This window comes from Megalopta genalis, chromosome 1, assembly GCF_051020955.1.
Source record: "Megalopta genalis isolate 19385.01 chromosome 1, iyMegGena1_principal, whole genome shotgun sequence".
In the NCBI taxonomy this organism is placed as follows: Eukaryota; Metazoa; Arthropoda; class Insecta; order Hymenoptera; family Halictidae; genus Megalopta; species Megalopta genalis.
In genome coordinates this window covers 24148060-24168524 of record NC_135013.1, presented here as the reverse complement: position 1 = coordinate 24168524, position 20465 = coordinate 24148060, and the positions used below count along the sequence as shown (strand labels likewise).

Below are 20465 nucleotides of genomic sequence, written 5' to 3'. Positions count from 1 at the left end.
ACTAATATCCAAAAGTTAATGTTACTGCTCCGAGGAGATACGTACCTCCGCGAAACGTTTATCCCCGAGGCGATGTTTGTTGACAAGCTAAGTAGAGCCATAATCGCAGCTGCGACGAGAGCAACGTGTGTCAGTAGCTACGTTCGAGGATTAAGTTGGAAAATAACAGTCTCGGGGCGGCTCGTTCTTCCCCGTTACAGAGGACTGGGCGAATTATCATAGTCCAACTGCAGTTAGGCGTTCGCGGCCAGACACTTCGTTATCGCTGTTAAAGTTAATTAAACGGTGGGTACGGGGGCGCGGTGAAAGCGGCCGACGAAACTCTAGAAATTACGCGATCCGGGATGAAAAGTGTAAGGGAAAATTCAAAGAACTTTGCCGGAAATATTCGTCCGCGGAAGGGACTACAGGGTGCTTAATTGCTTTGTCTTTAGACCATTAAGTCGTGGGAACCTTGTAATCGCCGGGCCGCCGACGTTTATTTATGTAATCGTGTTGTAATAAATGTTAATTATATCGTCGTGGTTCGTTCGAACAGTTGTTTCGTTCTTTCGCGAGAACATGGAAAACGTTTTAATGTTTAAACAAACGAAACAACTTTTTAACATTTTTCCGGTAGCATTGAAATTTTGTGCTAGTAGAAGCTCTGTATCTTATCGGCATAATAATGAATGAAGTAATTTTCTGACACCGTTACGAAACGAAATTTCTCTGAAAAACGTAACAACTTTCTATAAACAAGTCGATACGGTATTTATTACAACAATTTATTCAACCTTTGTATCGCGAATACCTTTTACGATTTCAAGACAGCTGCGAATAGTTGTAAATCTATTGTAAATCTAACAATTTGAATTTTTTTTTTGAGAAATTTGAATTTAGAGGGAATGTTTGTGCGCAACGAGCCCAATCATAATGAATATGTCTTCAATTTTCATGTGATTTATCCATAATAATAGAACAGAAGATCTTTTCATTTTTATTTAATTATTTTTATTGCTCCTTATTAACCCTTCAACGACCGCATACGTACAAAATACAGAGCTGTATTTTTTACGCCTTCGTATAGAAATAACATTATGATCTTGGTAATATTAACGTTATGACATTCATTTCATAACTTTGAAATTATGACGTTCATATCAATCCGTCGTTCACGGAAAATAAAACACGTCGACGACTCGCAGCTCTGCCAACTCGCCGCGTCTCGCAAAGAGAGCGCGTATCATTTGACAAAATATCTGCGCCGCGAAGACCGATAGGGGAATAATTGACGTCAGCGAGCTGGCGCGCGGTTCAAAGGGCATCAAAGGGCGATTTTAATTAACATCAACAACCGATCCGAGCCAGGGAAGCCGCGCCTCGAATATCCGAGGCGGGCATAGAGCTTTCAATCGACCAGGCGCGCGTTATTTAACCCCCGGAAGCCATCCGCGCATAATACTATAATAGAATTCGCCCTGAGCCGTAAAAATGGCGGCACGGTGGAGCGGAACCGAGCAGAGTCGAACAGAGTCGAACAGAACCGAACAGAGCCGACCGGAGCGTGCTCAGAGCAGAACAAGAGCAGAGCGGAGCCGAATAGAGCCGAACGGAGCCGAGCAGAGCCGAGCGAAGCCGAGCCGAGCGCAGCTAAGCGGAGCCGACAGGAGGCGAGCAGAGTCGACCGGAGCCGAACGGAGCCGATCGGAACGGGAGCCTAGCGGAGTGCGCCCTGAGCGAAATGGGAGCCGAACGGAGCCGAGCGGAGTGTGCCCAGAGCAGAACAAGAGCGGAGCAGAATAGGAACCGAGCGGAGCCGAATAGTGCCGAACGGAGCCGAGCAGAGCCGAGCGAAACCGAGCAGAGCCGAGCGAAACCGAGCAGCGCCGACAAGAGCCGACCGGAGCCGAGCAGAACGGGAGCCTAGCGGAGTGTGTCCTGAATGAAACGGGAGCCGAACGGAGCCGATCAGAGCCGAGCGGAGCGTGCCCAGAGCGAAGCCGAGTGGAACGGGAGCCCGGCAAAGCCGAAGTAATAGAACCGGTCACAATGTAAAACCGATGCAATGCGCGCCGGGCCGAGCGTAGAAAAAAATGTCTTTTCTCGGGCTGGTTAGGTAGGAGATTGAATGAAATCTGAGCGGGTGATTCCGGTCCGCTGGAAAAAGTCGTTGGAGCTGCAGCCGCAAAAGGCGAGGGTGGATACGCGACGGGACCACCCCCTCGGTCTTGCATACTCAAGTGAGAAATGCGAAGAGAGGAAGAGAGAAAGAAAGAAAGAGAAAGAGAGGAAAATGCACCGGTTGCGGGCCGAGGGGTGCCAAAATAATTCTCGCGGCTCATCGGCTACGAAAATATTTACGAATCGGCTGTTGCGTCGCCGTCGGGCACTACATTTTTTGGCACCGCGAGCTCTGCTTTTCCTCCGTCAACCACGCGAAACGCGGTTTCTTTAATCCTTGCTGCGTGCTCTCGGATGTCGCATATAATTACGCTCATTGACCGAAATCCATATTCCTGCAATTCTAATTGTCCATTAATAAACTGCGGACGTTTATGCAAACGCATATTTTTATAGAAAATAATTCAAAGTATGGGACCTGGACAGAAATGTATTTTGTAATTCAAGGATCCTAATAATTATAATATAACTATAAAAATTAAGAAATTACAAACGAACGAAATGAAGATAAACTATCAAAACTGTGTGCATGTATTTCCCCCTCGGAGATCCAGACTGAACCGCGGGACTCGACGGAAATAGATTCCTTCATTCGAATCTCCGTTCCAGTGAACATTCGACGCTTCGGTCAAATTTGACCCAGCCACCGCCGATCGAGGATGATCTCGTCGAACCTCTCTTTCCGCGGAATAATATTTTTGCGGAATGGAGGACCTCGCAAGGCAACGCCGGTTTTATTAAATCCTCTGCCGCGAAATATACGTGAAATATGTAAATACAGTTTCTGCGAGGCATGCAGGAAAATCGCGATGTAACTCGCCGCTTACCTGCGTTACCTGTATCCCGTTCTCCGTAAACACTGGCCCACCCACGCAATTCCGCCGACTCGACGGCCACGCAAAGAGGTTCCCGTTTTTACGCGGAGCAAGCATCGATTTTTACGAATTTTAACCGCTTCCGTTGCATCGCGGCGAACAAACACGTAGATGAATATTACATGAAATAAATGAAAGGAAAAACATATCGATTGGCAGAATTTGCCCCGACCAACGTATTTATCGTTGATAGACCGGTTTAATCGTTTTCAAACGATTTTAAATTGTTATTCATAAACGTGTTAATATTTGCAGAAATCACGAATATACCGATCAAGCTTTCTAATCGAATTTTAAATGAATAACTTGTTTTTTATTTACGCGGAAAATCGAAGTAAACGTAGTAACGTTTGTGACAATTGTGAAGAAAACGTGTGCGATAAAAGAACGTAAAACTTTTCGCGTTCGATGCGATAATGCATAAATTGTTCTCTTCAATTTGCATGCATAAAACCTAATATTTTATCCCTCCGCGATAATTTATATTTCATAGTATATCATATTATTTCGTTATATTTTATAGTAAACGTGAAACAGCCGCAGGTGTCAAAATTGACCCGGTCACCGCGCGCGGCCGTGGTTCGCCGTCGAGCATTAAGCACCGAAATCTTTAAATCAATAACTTGTCTTTTATTTACGCGGAAAATCGAAGTAAACGTAGTAACGTTTGTGACAATTGTGAAAAAAACGTGTGCGATAAAAGAACGTAAAACTTTTCGCGTTCGATCCGATAATGCATAAATTGTTCTCTTCAATTTGCATGCATAAAACCTAATATTTTATCCCTCCGCGATAATTTATATCTCATAGTATATCATATTATTTCGTTATATTTTATAGTAAACGTGAAACAGCCGCAGGTGTCAAAATTGACCCGGTCACGCGCGCGACCGTGGTTCGCCGTCGAGCATTAAGCACCAGAAATCTTTAAATTGTTAGCATTGACTTATCTGAACCGCTTCGCGCGCAGTTAAATACACCACCGACGCCTCTGCCTTTCTTTACGAGCACTTTTACTGCTCGATTCGAAGGGGCGTTCGCTCGCATATTCAACACCTCCACGCCGCCGCCGCAATGATAAACTCTCCGCTCTAGGTGTATTATCATAAACCGGATAGCGTTCGGAGGAAATCCGAGCGAAATGGAACCGTCGCGTCGACTACTGGAAACGTTATTGTCTCCCGGTGCATAACGCGACTGACGCGCGTCTTTAGCGTGCGCGGCCGATGGAAACGAGGCAGAGTGCTCATCGATGTAATCGCCTCGCCACACAGTGAGGCCTTCAATAGGCGAAATTCAGACAAGTCACTATGCGTATGATGTGTTACAATGTCTAAATAATCGTATTTGGGAACAGAATAATCAAACAATTGAGCAGGAGATTAGGAAGACCGAATGGTACGTTAGTTCGCAGCGCAGCTTGTTCACATTTTGTAATGAACAAAAGGCCACTTTACGAAGTAATCTTTATAGAAAATGATTGTCAAGTGTTATATGTGATTGTAATTAATCTATATAAATTTTATAATACTTATATGCAATATAATAATTGACCCGAAGTGAAATATAATTAAGTTCGATTTATTTTCCTAAACTTCAGATGAGGTTTAAAAAACAAAACGGGTCAAAATATCCTGAGATTCCTATTCAGACATATTCATCAGATAGTATTTTTGTGTATGTATGTATTTAGTATTTTTTGCGAAAAGTTGCGGTCTTCAGAGTTATTTAACAAAATATGTAGCCATAAATCCATATATTCGAAACCCACATATGCGAAACAATCACTAAGAATCTTCAGGCACTAAGGCAAAATTAATGAAAAAGTCTTTCGGACGAAAGTTACTCAGTATTCGACTAACAATAAATTGTGTTAATGAAAATCTGCATAAAAGTTTTTATTCGATAAAAAATAAAGGTGACAACGTTTTTTTTAAAAATGAAACCATGTTTTTTTTCTATGCAAATCGATGCATTTTTGTATTTTCTTTGACAAATTATTAGAGCATTTTTGTCGAAAATTGATTAGCTCAGAAGTTATGATTTTTTTCCGAACGCCCATATAAGCGCCTCACTGTGTGCAGTATAACTCGTACCACAATTTTAGGACACCCTGTATAACCCATATGACCGGTATAACTCGTCAGGTTTTTTATCATTTTATACGCTAGCTGAGAGAGAAATATTGACGAAGAGTCTGGAATTTTTTTTATTAACAGATCGATTCGCCCTCTCCCGATCACAATATACCAGCCAGTTTTGCGAAAATTATTGTAACAATCTACGGTTAACCCATTCGCCACGAGATATCTCGTGGCAGACACTCACCATGACGCATTTATTAAAGGCTATATTACTAACAATAACGAAAAAAGATTTATTCATTATTTCTTACTTATTATAATTTGTTATTTATTTATTATTTTTTACCAACAAAGATAACGCTTCTTGCAAGAAAAGTCTGCTTCCTCTCTTCGGAAGTAACAAATAGGAAATATTAGATTGAAAAACCGTTGCACTGAGTGATGCGTAGTCTCGTTAGAGGCCCGTATGCAAAACTTCAAGTTAATTAGTCGAGCGTAGCGGAAGTTTCCCGGACCGCCGTAAAAGGGACAGCAGTTTCAAGAAAAACGCGTCGGAAGTTTTTGCTTCTTGAATCGTTCACATTTAAAGTGCTCTAACTTTCTCGATTCTTCGAATTTTTGCGCCGCGCTTGCTTAACAGTGCTTCAAAATTACAAGCTCATAAATCACTTTTATTGCAGTGATTAATGCATCGACTTAAATTTTTCGAAATTGTGACTCGCGAAGTTTTTCTTTACAGTCCCGAAAATAAGATCGACGCACTAAGCTCAAAATTAATCGAATTAATAAATTCATAAAAAATAAATTAAATTAATTAATAATTTTTCAGAATTGTTCATCGTACGATTATTCAGATTATAAAGACACATGTACGAGTTATTTATCCAATGTATGCGTTGTATCCTCGCATCGATTTACATAGAAAAAAATTACGATCTCATTTTAAAAAATCGTTGTCACCTCTATTTTTTATCGAATAAAAACTTTTATGCAGATTTTCATTAACACAATTTATTGTTAGTCGAATACTGAGTAACTTTCGTCCGAAAGACTTTTTCATTAATTTTGCCTTAGTGCCTGAAGATTCTTAGTGATTGTTTCGCATATGTGGGTTTCGAATATATGGATTTATGGCTACATATTTTGTTAAATAACTCTGAAGACCGCAACTTTTCGCAAAAAATGTTTACATAATATCAAAATATACTATCTGATGAATATGTCGGAATAGGAATCTCAGGATATTTTGACCCGTTTTGTTTTTTAAACCTCATCTGAAGTTTAGGAAAATAAATCGAACTTAATTATATTTCACTTCGAGTCAATTATTATATTGCATATAAGTGTTATAAAATATATAAAATATATAAAAATATATAAAATATATAAAATATATAAAATATATAAAATATATGAAATATATAAAATATATAAAATATATAAAAATATATAAAAATATATAAAATATATGAAATATATAAAATATATAAAAATATATAGAAATATATAAAAATATATAGAAATATATAAAAATATATAGAAATATATAAAAATATATAGAAATATATAAAAATATATAGAAATATATAAAAATATATAGAAATATATAAAAATATATAAAATATATAAAAATATATAAAATATATAAAAATATATAAAATATATAAAATATATAAAAATATATAAAATATATAAAATATATAAAATATAAAAACAACTGCTTTCGTTGCCCCGTAAATAAAGCGTCAAGACTCGAATGTATTCCATATGTGTCCCGAAAAGGAGGACAAACAAAGTAAGACGCGTTACAACTTCCAAAACGATGGGAACGCGAGCGGAGAAAATGGTCGAGCCGGTAAAACGTGGGACGCTTTCGTCGGACCGATTTCACAATGGTTTCGGCAGAACGAGCAGAGCAAACATTTCTGCGAAACAACGATCGAAATTTCCCGTGGAAATGAATCGAGCAATCGCATCGTGCACGTCCGATGAATGGCTCGGGCGCGCCGCGCAAAAAGAGCCGCGCGCCGCGGTTTCGTAACCGGACGACGCCGCGTAACGGCTCGGGGCAATTTTATTCGTCGTCCGGTGCCGGGCATTGAATCATAAAAATCGCCGCGGACGGTGGCGTGCACTCACAAAAATTGAGAGCTCCGATGCGTCGAGATGCCGCCCCGCGGTCACCATTTTCCCGGCGCGGCGGCCGTGACAAAAGGGACGCGGCAGCGGCACAAACACCCCAACCAACGCTCCTACCCCCACTTTTCTACCCTCTTCGGTCCGCTTACGCTCCTTTCCGTCCACTGTTCCGTTTCCGGTACACACCTTGAACGACAGGCACCTGTTATTCGAACGATTTATTCGAAAGATTATTCGATGTATTCGTTCGAAATGTTGTTCCAATAAAATTTTATTAACCCCTTAACGCGCAGAAACGTATTAACACGGGCGTGCAAAACCGGCCAAAATGTGCAGACCCGTATATATACGGTCGGCGTCGCAACTTATGTCGCTAAAATGTTCAGATTCGAATATATCCGGGCAGTAAAAATAACTTAATAAAAACCAAGGAAAACATTCAATTTATTGATATTCATCGTGTAATTCTGTATTGTAAGCTGTAAAGTTTGTTTATTTGGGATTATAAAATATGGCCTTTTAGGGTGACACTTATAAGCATCTCTGACCTGGTAATTGTTTCTATCTATCTATATCCATTATTGCGTATCTAATTAGCGTTGGCACTTTTGTGAGTTTTGTTATGACTAATTTATTTACTACTCTCCAGTTATCTCCGATCTCTTTCTATTTTTTGCTTATTCAGGAATAAAATATGCACTTTTAGGATGGCACTTATGAACATTTAGTGTATTATTCGTGAGCAAGTCGTGAAGTAAAGTAGACGTTATCAAAGTGAATTTCTTCAAAGACAATTGTTTTTTATTTTTTACAAATATTATTAGTGTCAACATATAAAAACGTTTTTGTTTTATGGTGTATTTTTATAGAGAGTAAATTGGATTTTTAGTGTATAAAAGGTATGTTTTCTAATGTTGAAATAAGGAATGTTGGGCTATGTGCTCTGCACCTTGTTTTGAAATTTACCATACAAAAGAAAATTTTGAATAGTTTTAGTTTATTATATATTTTTCAGCTAATAAATATTATTATTATATTATTACAAATTTAGGTAAAATTAAATATCTTTCAGTTCTTTTTTTCGTCTCCTCCTTCCCCTTCAAAATAGTAACTGGTAATTGAAAAACAGTACGATCTACAATGCGATTCAATATTCACTATAATTATTTATCCACTATTTTTATTGAATTTTTAGTAATTTTTGCATTTTTTTTACATATTTATTGAAATTAAGGTCCAAATATGTATTTTCTTAGATAAAAAAAATTGATTTTTTTTGGTCGGTTTTTTTTTTTAAATTGTGCATTGAGGGGTTAAATGTTATAGTACAACTTTTTTTTAATACTTTCACGGCCGTATATTAACCCTTTGCGATCGAAGCTATTCGAATTCGAAATCCAAAACATGATTTCCGATCTACGGTAGTTCTATTTTATAGAATTTATTGCGACTTATGCACATGAAATTGATCCTACTGACAAGTACAATGCAATTTTAATAGTTTCTTTTCAAGTAGAAACGAGTCCGATGCTCTTAGAATGATTTTGAAAAATAGCACACCAATTTTTAGTGGCGCCCCAGAGTCGCCATTCGAGTGCAAAGGGTTAAGCTCCTTAGATTTCAAGGAAAATTCGTTTATAACTGTCAGCCGAGTACGAACGTGGTAAAACCGAAGTCCGCGATTAAATTCTCCGAAATATGTATTTCGCCGCAGCCGAAAATTCGCGGAGAACGTAATACGGGTGGGATGAACCCCCCTGCGACCGATCGCGCCGCGGGGCTTAAGTTATTAGAAGACTTAGGGTAGCTTGCCGAGCTATGCTTTGATAGACTGTTTAGAAACGTGACGCTGCGGCTGCGTACGTGGAACGCGGTTCGCGAGGCTGCCGAGTTATGGCAGAGTTATTGCGACTTGTGTTGTGTAAGCAACGAATTCATGCTGCCGATACAATTAGAATGCTGATATGGATACAGTTAATGTAGGACTGCTTGATTGAATCGCGGTAATTGAACTGCAGAAGTGCGCTTTTTGAGCGTGTACTGTATGAGTTTTCGTAGCAGCGGTTTCCAAAAATAATTGAATTTATGATATTGAGGTATAATATAATATTATATAACGTATATAAAATTATATAATATTACATATATTTATTTATTTATATATTTTATTTTATTTATATATATTTTTTATATTTATTTATCTATATTTATTATTTATATAATATTATTATGTAATTGATATAATTCAGTATAGATAAAATTGTATAATATTATTATAATATATATATTTATATTATATAACACAATTATATTATATTATACAATATAATATAATATAATATAATATATATTATACAATACAATAAAATTGTATAATATTATTATAATATATATATATATATATATATATATATATATATATATATATATAAATATAATATAAATATATATATTATAATAATATTATACAATTTTATCTATACTGAATTATATTTATAATTATATTTATATTTATATTATAATTATATTTATAATTTTATATTATAATAATATTATAATATAAAATTATAAAAATATACATATATACATGTATAAATTATACATGTTAAACAAAATTATATAACATAATAAAGTTATATAATATAATGTATACGCAATTACATAATATATCATATAATACAATGTATATAAAATTATCTAATATATAATATCGTAACATATTGTAATACATGATATACGTTAAAAATAATTGAATGTATTTTAAATGGCACAGTCCTTTACGCGTGGTTTCTATACATTTGTTTTTATCCAGAAATTCAGTGTCGAAAATTCAGTGTCGTATCGAATCCGAAGAATGAAATAAAACGGAAACGATCAATGGATGTGAAAGCGAGAGGCAGGATTACGGGAACGGAACTTAATTATCGACTAAGAGTAAGATGAATCACGACGTTTTTTCAACGAAAGCAGAAATATTCTGTAGAATTTCAAAGCAAAATCGAACACCGGTGTATAAACAAAATGCATACATGTCGCGGGCCGTTGATCACCGAGGTGATATTTCGAACCGCGCGAATTGATAGAAAAGCGCGCGCGTTAAAATTGTTGTTTTATCGATAAAATTCAGTAAAGGAATGGGTGCGAAATAAAATTCGAACGCCAGATATATCCGGATGGCCGAGCATTTTATAAAGAAGATCGCACTGCGCGCCATAAAACACTGCGGTCCGCTGACAAGTTTTAGATGAATCATTCGGTCGATTGTTTAAAAACAACGGGCCCGGATTGAAAAACGTACGAACGTACCGCGAAGCGTGAGATCGAAATAATGAAACGCGGTGGATGAATGACAAGCCATGAAATTTAGATGAACCTAAATGAGTGACACTCGAAGGTGAAAAATGTTTAGCTGTTGCACGATTTTTGTAGTATTTCGGTCACCCGTGCGCAACGAATTCATTCTTTTTGGTTTTAAATAGTAGTTTCAAATCTTAAAAATACAGTGCAAAATTATTTTTGAAAATGAGAAGTCTGTAGATCAGGATTGGCTGATTAGAGAAATAAAGAAAACATTTCAGAAATTACGTTTCGAGACGCGTTTTTCTCGAAACTGTATTTTCAAAAACGGTGTGCGAGATGTCTCGAGATCTAATCAACCGATCACTTTGAAATCTTGCAGTTACCTTTATCATAATGTACACTAGGAATTGGCGATCGATCTATTTCTTAACTTTCAATCATCTCGGAAAATATAAACAACTAACGTGCAAATGTTTGATACAAATTCGATCGGTCGAATACAAATAGCCGTGATTGTCACAATTTTCACAACAATGAAAATGTTCGATCACGTAACATCGAATGTTATATTACAATTTTCTTCCTTAGAATTCTTTGTCATATTGTGATTTTCATTAAAACAAATGAAAATGGCGGTGTTCCAAACAACCTCGGTAATTGCTAATAATCTCAGCACCGTCGTCCAGCAAATGACTTCCAATTCGATAACGTAAACGCGCAGTTTAATTGCCAGACTTTGCGGATTTTATGCATTTATGAGAAAAAACGACTAGAAAAAAAAGTAGCCAAATGTAAGCACAATAGAACAATTTAATAGCATTGCTATTTTCCCTTCGGTTTATTAAAACACGGAAAAGAAGAAATAAATTCTGATTTCACTTCGGTTTCTTGCGCGATCGCAGTTAATAAGTTTTTATTTTCCACAAAGATTCGCAGTCTATTAAATCGCACACGAACAACGACGCAGCTCCGTTCCTGTTACTTTGTAGGCGCAACTCGCGTTTCCGCGCGTGTGTCCCTGCGTCTCTGTATCCTCTGTCATCGATACTCGCCGGGAATTGCTGCGGAATCGCTCTCGCGCAACGTGTATTCCCCGAGAGGTACACATCAAAGGGTTCGTCGACAAAAGACGAACGAGAAAGGAGTCGAAAAGCGAAACAGAAAGGGAGAATGACTTCGAACACGCCGAGCCGCGGCGTTGCGTCGGATCTCGAGTAATCTCGGGAAGGGAACAAATTATACGATCTTGGACAAAGAACTGAGCGAATTTTGCGTTTCTCTGCTTTTCCTTTCTTTTTTCTCGCTTCGGATCGTTTTCTGTTGATTTAGGCTCGTCGAATGTTGTAGACGCGAAGACGCCGAGATTAGACGTCGCGAATGCTCGCCGAGCCACTTGCGTGTAATTTTAGAAATCTCATAGGCATAGTTGTCCTACATAGCTACTTTTGGGAACACCGGTCCCATCTCGGGAGACTGATAAAAAAAATCGTGTGCTGGAAGAGATACAATATCATTTAGGACAGACGTTTGTTTCGCACTCGGTGAAACGTTCCGTCTTCTCTTTAATTTATAATAATAATTTATTCTTGTATTCTGGTATAAAAAACCTTTGTTGCAGAAGAAGTATTCTGGTATAAAAACCCTTTGTTAGAGAAGAAGTAATAACAAATTATGTGTGTGATTTTATATAACAATCGCACGAGTACGAACAAAGTTATTTAGGACAGACGTATTCGGTGAAACGTTCTGCCTTCTCTTTAATTAATAATAGTAATAATTTATTCTCGAATTCTGGTATAAGAACCCTTTATTACAGAAGAAGTAATAACAAATAAAGTGATTTTATATAACAATCGCACGAGTACGAACAAAGTTATTTACGACAAACGTTTGTTTCGTACTCGGCGAAACGTTCTGCCTTCTCCTTAATTAATAATAGTAATAATTTATTCTCGAATTCTGGTATAAGAACCCTTTATTACAGAAGAAGTAATAACAAATAAAGTGATTTTATATAACAATCGCACGAGTACGAACAAAGTTATTTACGACAAACGTTTGTTTCGTACTCGGCGAAACGTTCTGCCTTCTCTTTAATTAATAATAGTAATAATTTATTCTTGTATTCTGGTATAAAAACCCTTTATTACAGAAGAAGTAATGACAAATAAAGTAATTTTATATAACAATCGCACGAGTACGAACAAAGATATTTACGACAAACGTTTGTTTCGTACTCGGCGAAACGTTCTGCCTTCTCTTTAATTAATAATAGTAATAATTTATTCTTTTATTCTGGTATAAAAACCCTTTATTACAGAAGAAGTAATAACAAATAAAGTGATTTTATATAACAATCGCACGAGTACGAACAAAGTTATTTACGACAAACGTTTGTTTCGTACTCGGTGAAACGTTCTGCCTTCTCCTTAATTAATAATAGTAATAATTTATTCTTGTATTCTGGTATGAAAACCCTTTGTTACAGAAGAAATAATAACAAATAAAGTAATTTTATATAACAATCGCACGAGTACGAACAAAATTATTCAGGACAGACGTTTGTTTCGTACTCGGTGAAACGTTCTGCCTTCTCTTTAAACAATAATAATAATTTATCCTTGTATTCTTGTATGAAAACCCTTTGTTACAGAAGAAGTAATAACAAATAAAGTAATTTTATATTACAATCGCACGAGTACGCACGAAGAGAAAAGGGAAAAAGAAACAGAGAAAAGAGAAAATATCAAAATGAGCACACACATGTATAAATACACATATGTATGTATACATGTATGTATGCATACGTGTATAATACAAAGCAAGAAGAAGAATGCGAAGAAATGTAGCCAGCATAATAGGTAAATTAATTATAGTTCTCCGTCGACCATTCTTTCCTTCGGCTTTTTTTGCGCCAGTCTTTTGTAACTGAGCGCTTCATTTCGATTCTTGTTTCTTCTACCGTCGTACAATTTTAATTAATTATTGATCGGCATTCCCACCGTTACCTTTCTTCTTTAACGAGGCATTTCTTTTCTACTCTGATTCCTCCCTGCCGTTTCGTAATTGCAATTCGCTATCGATAGCAGATCAGCTATTCTTTACCATACCGTACAAGTACAAGGATTGTTTTCAACGACGGCCTTATCCTCTCCAACGAAAAAATGAATAATGCAAGTTAAAATCCTACGTCGATTTCAAATCGTATAAAGAACGATGACGAAGCTTCGGTTCGATATTCGTCCACAAAATCGGCACTGAAATAACAAAACATAACACCTGAAGTACCAAATAATGTATCGGTATAAAAATCGTTGGTAACGACGAGCTTATTCCCTCGGACAACAAGCGAAATAAATACCGGTCGCAGTTCAGAAGCTTGTTAACCAGAACGGGAACGGTGACGCAACAGAGCGCATTCCATCGTTGATTAATTATTCCACTCGGAAAGAAGCTCCGCGAAGATGGCGAGCCAGCGAAACTGTTCGTTATATATCCGAACGTTTGTTCCCCGGTTTTTTACCGGTTCCGGGGCGGACGTCGAAAGAATATCAGCCCCGTGAAAGGACGCCGTTCCAAATCTACCCTCCCTCCCTCCTGCCCTCTCGCCCTTTCTTTCATCGTGCCCTTCCAACGGGAAGAAAAATTAGAGGCGAGCTTTCTGGCGCGGCTCTTGAGAATCGCTGTTCGTAACCCTCGAAATTTTTACCGTTCCCGATCCAGAAACGGAATTTTATGCACGGCGGAACGTCGACCGGGAATCCGGTGAATGGCACTTCGCCGAAAAACCGGCGAACTTACGGCTGGTTCGAGGATTTTTCGAAGGATTCGGGGCCATTCGTCGTCGTAAAAACGGACAGTGACACGAAGCCGTGAGATTGGTATATTTTTCTGTTGTTACGAATTATTACAGTTTTCTGCGGTTTTCGAAATTGTAAAGACTTTTACGGCAGTTCTACAAAGTCTCAGGCGATCGCGAATGAAAGGAGTCGGCTGTAAAATATTCATTTAAAAAAGTGTCTCGCATTTAGCTTTTATTTCAATCCTTAATTGATATGCTAGGGTCGGGAGATACCGAAATATTGTATTTTTATTTTATTTTATAGCAAAAGTTTCATTTTCCATGTTTGTATGATTTTGTGCACTAGCTAAGAAATCAAAAAGAATTAATGATTTATCTGGAATTAGATTAGCACATTTTTTTGCACTTTTCATTTGGAGATCGTGATTCCAGCATCCGGTTTTTATTTTATTTCTTATTAAAAGGTTTCATTTTCCATGTTTGTATTATTTTGTACACTGGTTAAAAAATCAAATGAATTAATCATTTATCTGCAATTGGATTAGTACATCTTTTAGCACTTTTTATTCACAGTCTATCGTGACTCCAACATCCTGTTTCTATTTTATTTTTTATTCTAGGTTTTATTTTCCATGTTTTTATCATTTTGTATCTTATCTAAGAAATAAAATAGAATTAATGATTTATTCGGAATTAGATCAGCACATATAATTAATGATTTATTCGGAATTAGATCAGCACATAGAATTAATGATTTATTCGGAATTAGATCAGCACATCTTTTAGCACTTTTTATTTAGAGCCTATCGTGATTCCAACATTGTGTTTCTAGTTGATTTGCTAATAAAAGTTACATTTTCTATGTTTTTATTATCTCATACACTAACTGGAAATAAAATAAAATGGAGGATTCATTTAAAACTAGATCCGCTCATTTCTGCACACCTTTTATCGGGGCTCTTTCGTAACCACAAAAGACTTTTGTGAAAATCGCTGGACGAATTGCGGGACAAATTTCATTTTCCAAAGAATATAACCGTACATAAAAGAATGGTGCCTCGCAGATTCATCTCCGCACCGTACTTTCGGTCGAGTGACAACAGCGCTAATTTCAAAGCGGCTGATTTCAATTGTAATTCTTGCGAAGTCAGAAATTGTCGCTTCCGGCGGCTTTCATCCGGCCGTGTCGAAAAAACCACGCGAAAACGTCCAAAGGACGCGAATTCACGGCGTAACGAATTCAGAAAGTATGAGAAAATGGTCCGGGCAAGGCGGCTTAACGAGTTGCTAACGCAATTTTCGTTCTCGATTAATGTTTCTGTAACTCGGACGTCCGAGAGAAGCCAAAGAGATCGTCGCAGGAAAGAAGGAGTCCGCTGGCTGGAGATGAGATTCAGGGGCCGAGCATCGCGCCGTGGCAAATTGAAAAACGCGAACGGAAATTTCGAGCCGGCGATGGTTCCGGAAGAAGCGCGGCCCTCGGCTCGCGTGGCAAACGGGATTCGCAAGAGTGCGGTCGGCGCCGCTTTCATCCAAGACGAGTGTTTGAAGGTACGCGAAAAGGGCGTGGTGACGGCGCCGCTGAAAAGGGCAATCGCTCATTCGCGAAAATGCGGCCGGCTGTGCCCCGTGAACGCGACGAGAACCGCTCGAGAACCACTAGAAATTCCTCTGGTAATTTGAGCCCTCGAAACGAATGTAATTATAAACAGCTTGGTCCGTTTGGTGCCGTTCTCATTCCGGCCCAGTTCCGGCGAAAGAAATCGCTTGGGGAAACCGCTTTTCAGAACCCTCTGTCCCTCTTTCACTTCACACGCAGCGCCCGCGATTCGACCCGACTGGAAGCGAGCTGTGATACGCGGCGTTTCCTCCGTATCGTCGCGCGACCGTTGAATGTAGCAACAGTTATCCGTCTTTCTCTTCTGAAAAAGGAATTTTGTAAATTTGGTTTCACTTCAAGCGAAGCTTCAGGGATTCGACGCGACTTGAAATAGGTTGTGATAAGCAGCGTTTCCTCTGTAACGTCGCGCGACGGTTGGACGCGGCAACAGTTATTCGTCTTCATTCGTGGGAAACGAGTTTTGTAAATCTTGTTTCGCCGTTTTGCTTCGAACGGAGTTCAAGAGATTCGACGCGATTGAAAAAGAGAGAAGTTGTAATACAAGGTGTTTCCTCCGTATTGTCGCACGATGGTTGGACACGTCGAAGGTCATCTGTCCTCATTTTTGAGGAACGAATTTTGAGGATCATTTTTCCTCGATCTCAAAACGACATAAAATTGCTGCGTGTAAATTGAATTCATTTACAGACAGGAGCCAACAATTAGCTAAATAACGCACGCATGCGACTCCCTCTTAAAAAGCATAGTTCCTCTAATCGTAGCGATCATACGAAAGCTTAATCGACGTATCGGCAGCAGGATTGCTCGACGTCAGGACGAGAACGAGACAGAAATCTCGATCGACCGGCTAACGTTTCTTCGGTGTATCATCGAAAGTCCTCCACATTTCCGACGTCGCCAAAGTGTCCAGAGGATCCCGATCCACCCCATAAAGTCGCCATCGTATTTCCCAAGCCGGAGTATAGCGACCGGGACGCAGGATCCGCTCGGAACGCTTAAACGCGGGTCTTTTTCACGGCGTGGAAGCGGAACGGCAAAAACAATAGACCGTCCCGAGCACGCGGCACGATTTATGCCGGGCTTCCGGTGAAAATTTCGCTTCCCTCTCTAGCCAGATATTAACACTTGTCATGTGCACTCTGCAGCGCTGGCAAGGAAACATACCCCCGGCTGCCCGCTCTCGACTTTGATGAAGCTCGACCGATCTGTTAAGTGTTCGGGACCAGCCCTGAAGCCGGCCCTGCCTGCCGGATGCCGTTCCTCCCGGCGATCAATTCGTTGTTAACCCTCCATGATATTGGCTTCTGTCACGGGGATGAATTAACGCGGATATACGGAGACAAGCGAAAGATATCCGGTCGCGCGGCGAAGAAACTGATCGTCCTCGCGAAACTGTCCACCGAAACTGTAACTAAAGCGTCCTCCGGCGTGATCAGCGGATAGCTGGAGGACACGTACAGATCGTCACGATGAATTAAAAACTTTGGCCATTAATCTCTCGCCGCATGAGTCATCTCGCGGTTCGAACGTGTCATCTTTGTCCGCTGGCAGCGCAAAAGTGTATAGTTATATTTATTGTAGATATATTGAATACTCAAATTGTATCCTCTTACAATATAATATTAATATAATATTATAATATTATATAATATCAATATTATATTAGTATATAATATTAATATAATATTATAATATTATATAATATAATATTATAATATTATATAATATCAATATTATATTAGTATATAATATTAATATGTATATAATATTAACCCTTCACCGTAGAGTAGTGACTCTCAATCGCCATTAAAAATTATTATATCACGTTCCAAAATAACATGTACATTACCAAATTTGTTAAAAATGACTCCTCGTTGGAGAGGATTCTAATATGATTTTCTAAAGGAAAATTGTACGTCAATGTATGTTCACCTTAATATTAGAAGAAGAATACACATTATTTACCGACGTTGAATAAATTCATCCGAAGCGTCTATGAGTTAAGAATTTTTCGCCAGCGATAAATTATGCTTTTTGTGAACTAAAGGAATGTTCCTATTAAAATGGTACACACCTGTTTCAGGCTGTCCTGTGGCCAGCAAAGCAGACCAAAGAGCGCGGTGATTCTACGTGAAAAGGTACGTAGAATTTAATTATAAAATATGCGTTGTTTCGTTTGTTGAGACACTCTGGTTTGATGCTCGTATAATTCATGCAGACGGTCGTATCTACTACTGGTAGAAATAAATCTTGACTGATTGTTTATTATATAATACTATCATTGTAAGAGACAAAGATTTTTACCAGAATTGCCAAAGCAATCGACACGACCAGTCTCCAATTTTCTCATGGTTGGTACGATGAAAGAATTAAAAAATGATGTTTTCCTAACTTTTTTTATCCGAACCTATAACGAATATTTAAATAAAAGCAATTTTGTGGATCTCGGTAACTCGTACGGATGCTGAAAATTGCATTGAAATCGGTTGACGTTGTTATGAGCTGTTAACATGTAACACTATACCTACCGAACTCTGAAAACGACTAACAAGTGTAGCCTTGTAAGAATTACAGGATAGAATTTCTTGAAATTTTTCACAATTCTTCTAATAGCGTGTGCCCGAATAAATAAATAAATTCAACAATTTCTAATGGAAGCAGCTTCATCACTTCAACGACTATGAAATAAAGAATGTGAAACCAGTTATTTGACCGGCGATGGTAGGTTATGTCAAAGTTCGCGAAAGTAGCAGTTTTTCTTGCAACAAATGCTTTCAATTCTTTTTTATAAGGATCCACACTTAGAAGACACAGCGTAGGTTTGCGCATTATCATGCAACATCGTCGCAAAGCTGAGTATAGAGCAGAAACTGAGACAAAGGAGGTCGGAAGAGGTCGAAAGAGATCGCAAGAGGTCTGAAGAAATCGGAAGAGATCGAAAGGGATCAAAAGAGTTAGGAATAGGTCGAAAGAGGTCAAAAAAGGACGAAAGAGGTTGAAAGAGGTCGGAAGAGGTCCAAAGAAGTTGAAAGCGATTGAAAGTGGTCGCAAGAGGTCGAAAGAGGTTGGGAAAGGTTGGGAAAAGTCAGAAGAAGTTAGAAGAGGTCAGAAGAAGTCGGAAGAAGTCGGAAGAGGTTGGAAGAGGTCCAAAGAAGTCGGAAGAGATTGGAAGAGATCGGAAGAGGTCGAAAGAGATCGAAAGAGGTCGAAAGAGGTTGGGAAAGGTCGGAAAAAGTCAGAAGAAGTCAGAAGAGGTAGGAGGAAGTCAGAAGAAGTCAGAAGAGGTCGGAAGAAGACGGAAGAGGTCGAAAGAGGCCGATAAAGGTCGGAAGAGGTCGAAAGAGGTCGAAAGAGGTCAGAAGAGGTCCAAAGAAGTCGGAAGAGATCGGAAGAGGTCGGAAGAGGTCGAAAGAGGTCGAAGGAGGTCGGAAGAGGTTGGAAGAGGTCGGAAGAGATCGAAAGGGATCAAAAGAGTTCGGAATAGGTCGAAAGAGGTCAAAAAAGGACGAAAGAGGTTGAAAGAGGTCGGAAGAGGTCCAAAGAAGTCGAAAGCGATTGAAAGTGGTCGCAAGAGATCGAAAGAAGTTGGAGAAGGTTGCGAAAAGTCAGAAGAAGTCAGAAGAGGTCAGAAGAGGTCGGAAGAAGTCGGAAGAAGTCGAAAGAAGTCGGAAGAGGTCGAAAGAGGTTGGAAGACGTCCAAAGAACTCGAAAGAGATTGAAAGAGGTCGAAAGAAGTTGGGAGAAGTCGGAAAAAGTCAGAAGAAGTCAGAAGAGGTCGGAAGAAGTCGGAAGAGGTCGAAAGAGATCAGAAGAGGTCCAAAGAAATCGGAAGAGATTGGAAGAGATCGGAGGAGGTCGGAAGAGGTCGAAAGAGATCGAAAGAGGTCAAAAGAGGTCGAAAGAAAGGGTCGACAGACCCGGAATGGAGCGATCTCGCTGAAGCGAGCCTTCCGGTGCGGCGAGCATCGATCGAAGAGTCGTCGAAGGACATCGCGGCAATTGTACTGGAACGCGGCACTGTTGCCCTTTGGCCGAGCCGACTGACAACAGGATATTATTCGGGGACACAAGCCTATCCTAATTGCCGCGGCATTGTCCAGAATCCCGAGAGTAGCCCGACGGGCTTCGTTAATTAGTTAGCATTCGATCGATTTCCCGCGTGCCGCCCGCCACCGGCAAACAGACTGCGTTAAAACATTGTTTACTTTGTACAATAACGCACCGGCGCGGCGCGTAGCGGAGCGGAGCGGCGGTTGATGCCGCGGCGAAATGATATTTGCCGTGTTTGCGCAGTTGTTGATATTCATTGGTTGATTAAACCGTTACGAGGACGGCCGCGGATTCTCGTCGCCGAGCTGATCGGTAACAGGAAAATGTCACGCGTAACCATTGTGCCCGACGTCCGCGAGCACTCGATAATCGGCAAACTTTTTGTTAACCTGCCCGTTCGATACTCCGACGGGTCGACTGGTATCGCGGAA

At 39.1% G+C, this 20465-nt stretch overlaps 1 protein-coding gene across 1 annotated transcript in view; it reads left to right on the top strand.

Annotated features, from left to right (window-relative positions):
• Window positions 1–20465, top strand: part of Tpst (tyrosylprotein sulfotransferase) — a 149936-nt gene that overhangs the window by 18434 nt on the left and 111037 nt on the right. Inside the window, exon 2 of the mRNA XM_076523707.1 lies at window positions 18068–18122. The gene's annotated coding sequence lies outside the window, so the exon portion shown is untranslated. The remainder of the gene's footprint in view (window positions 1–18067; window positions 18123–20465) is intronic.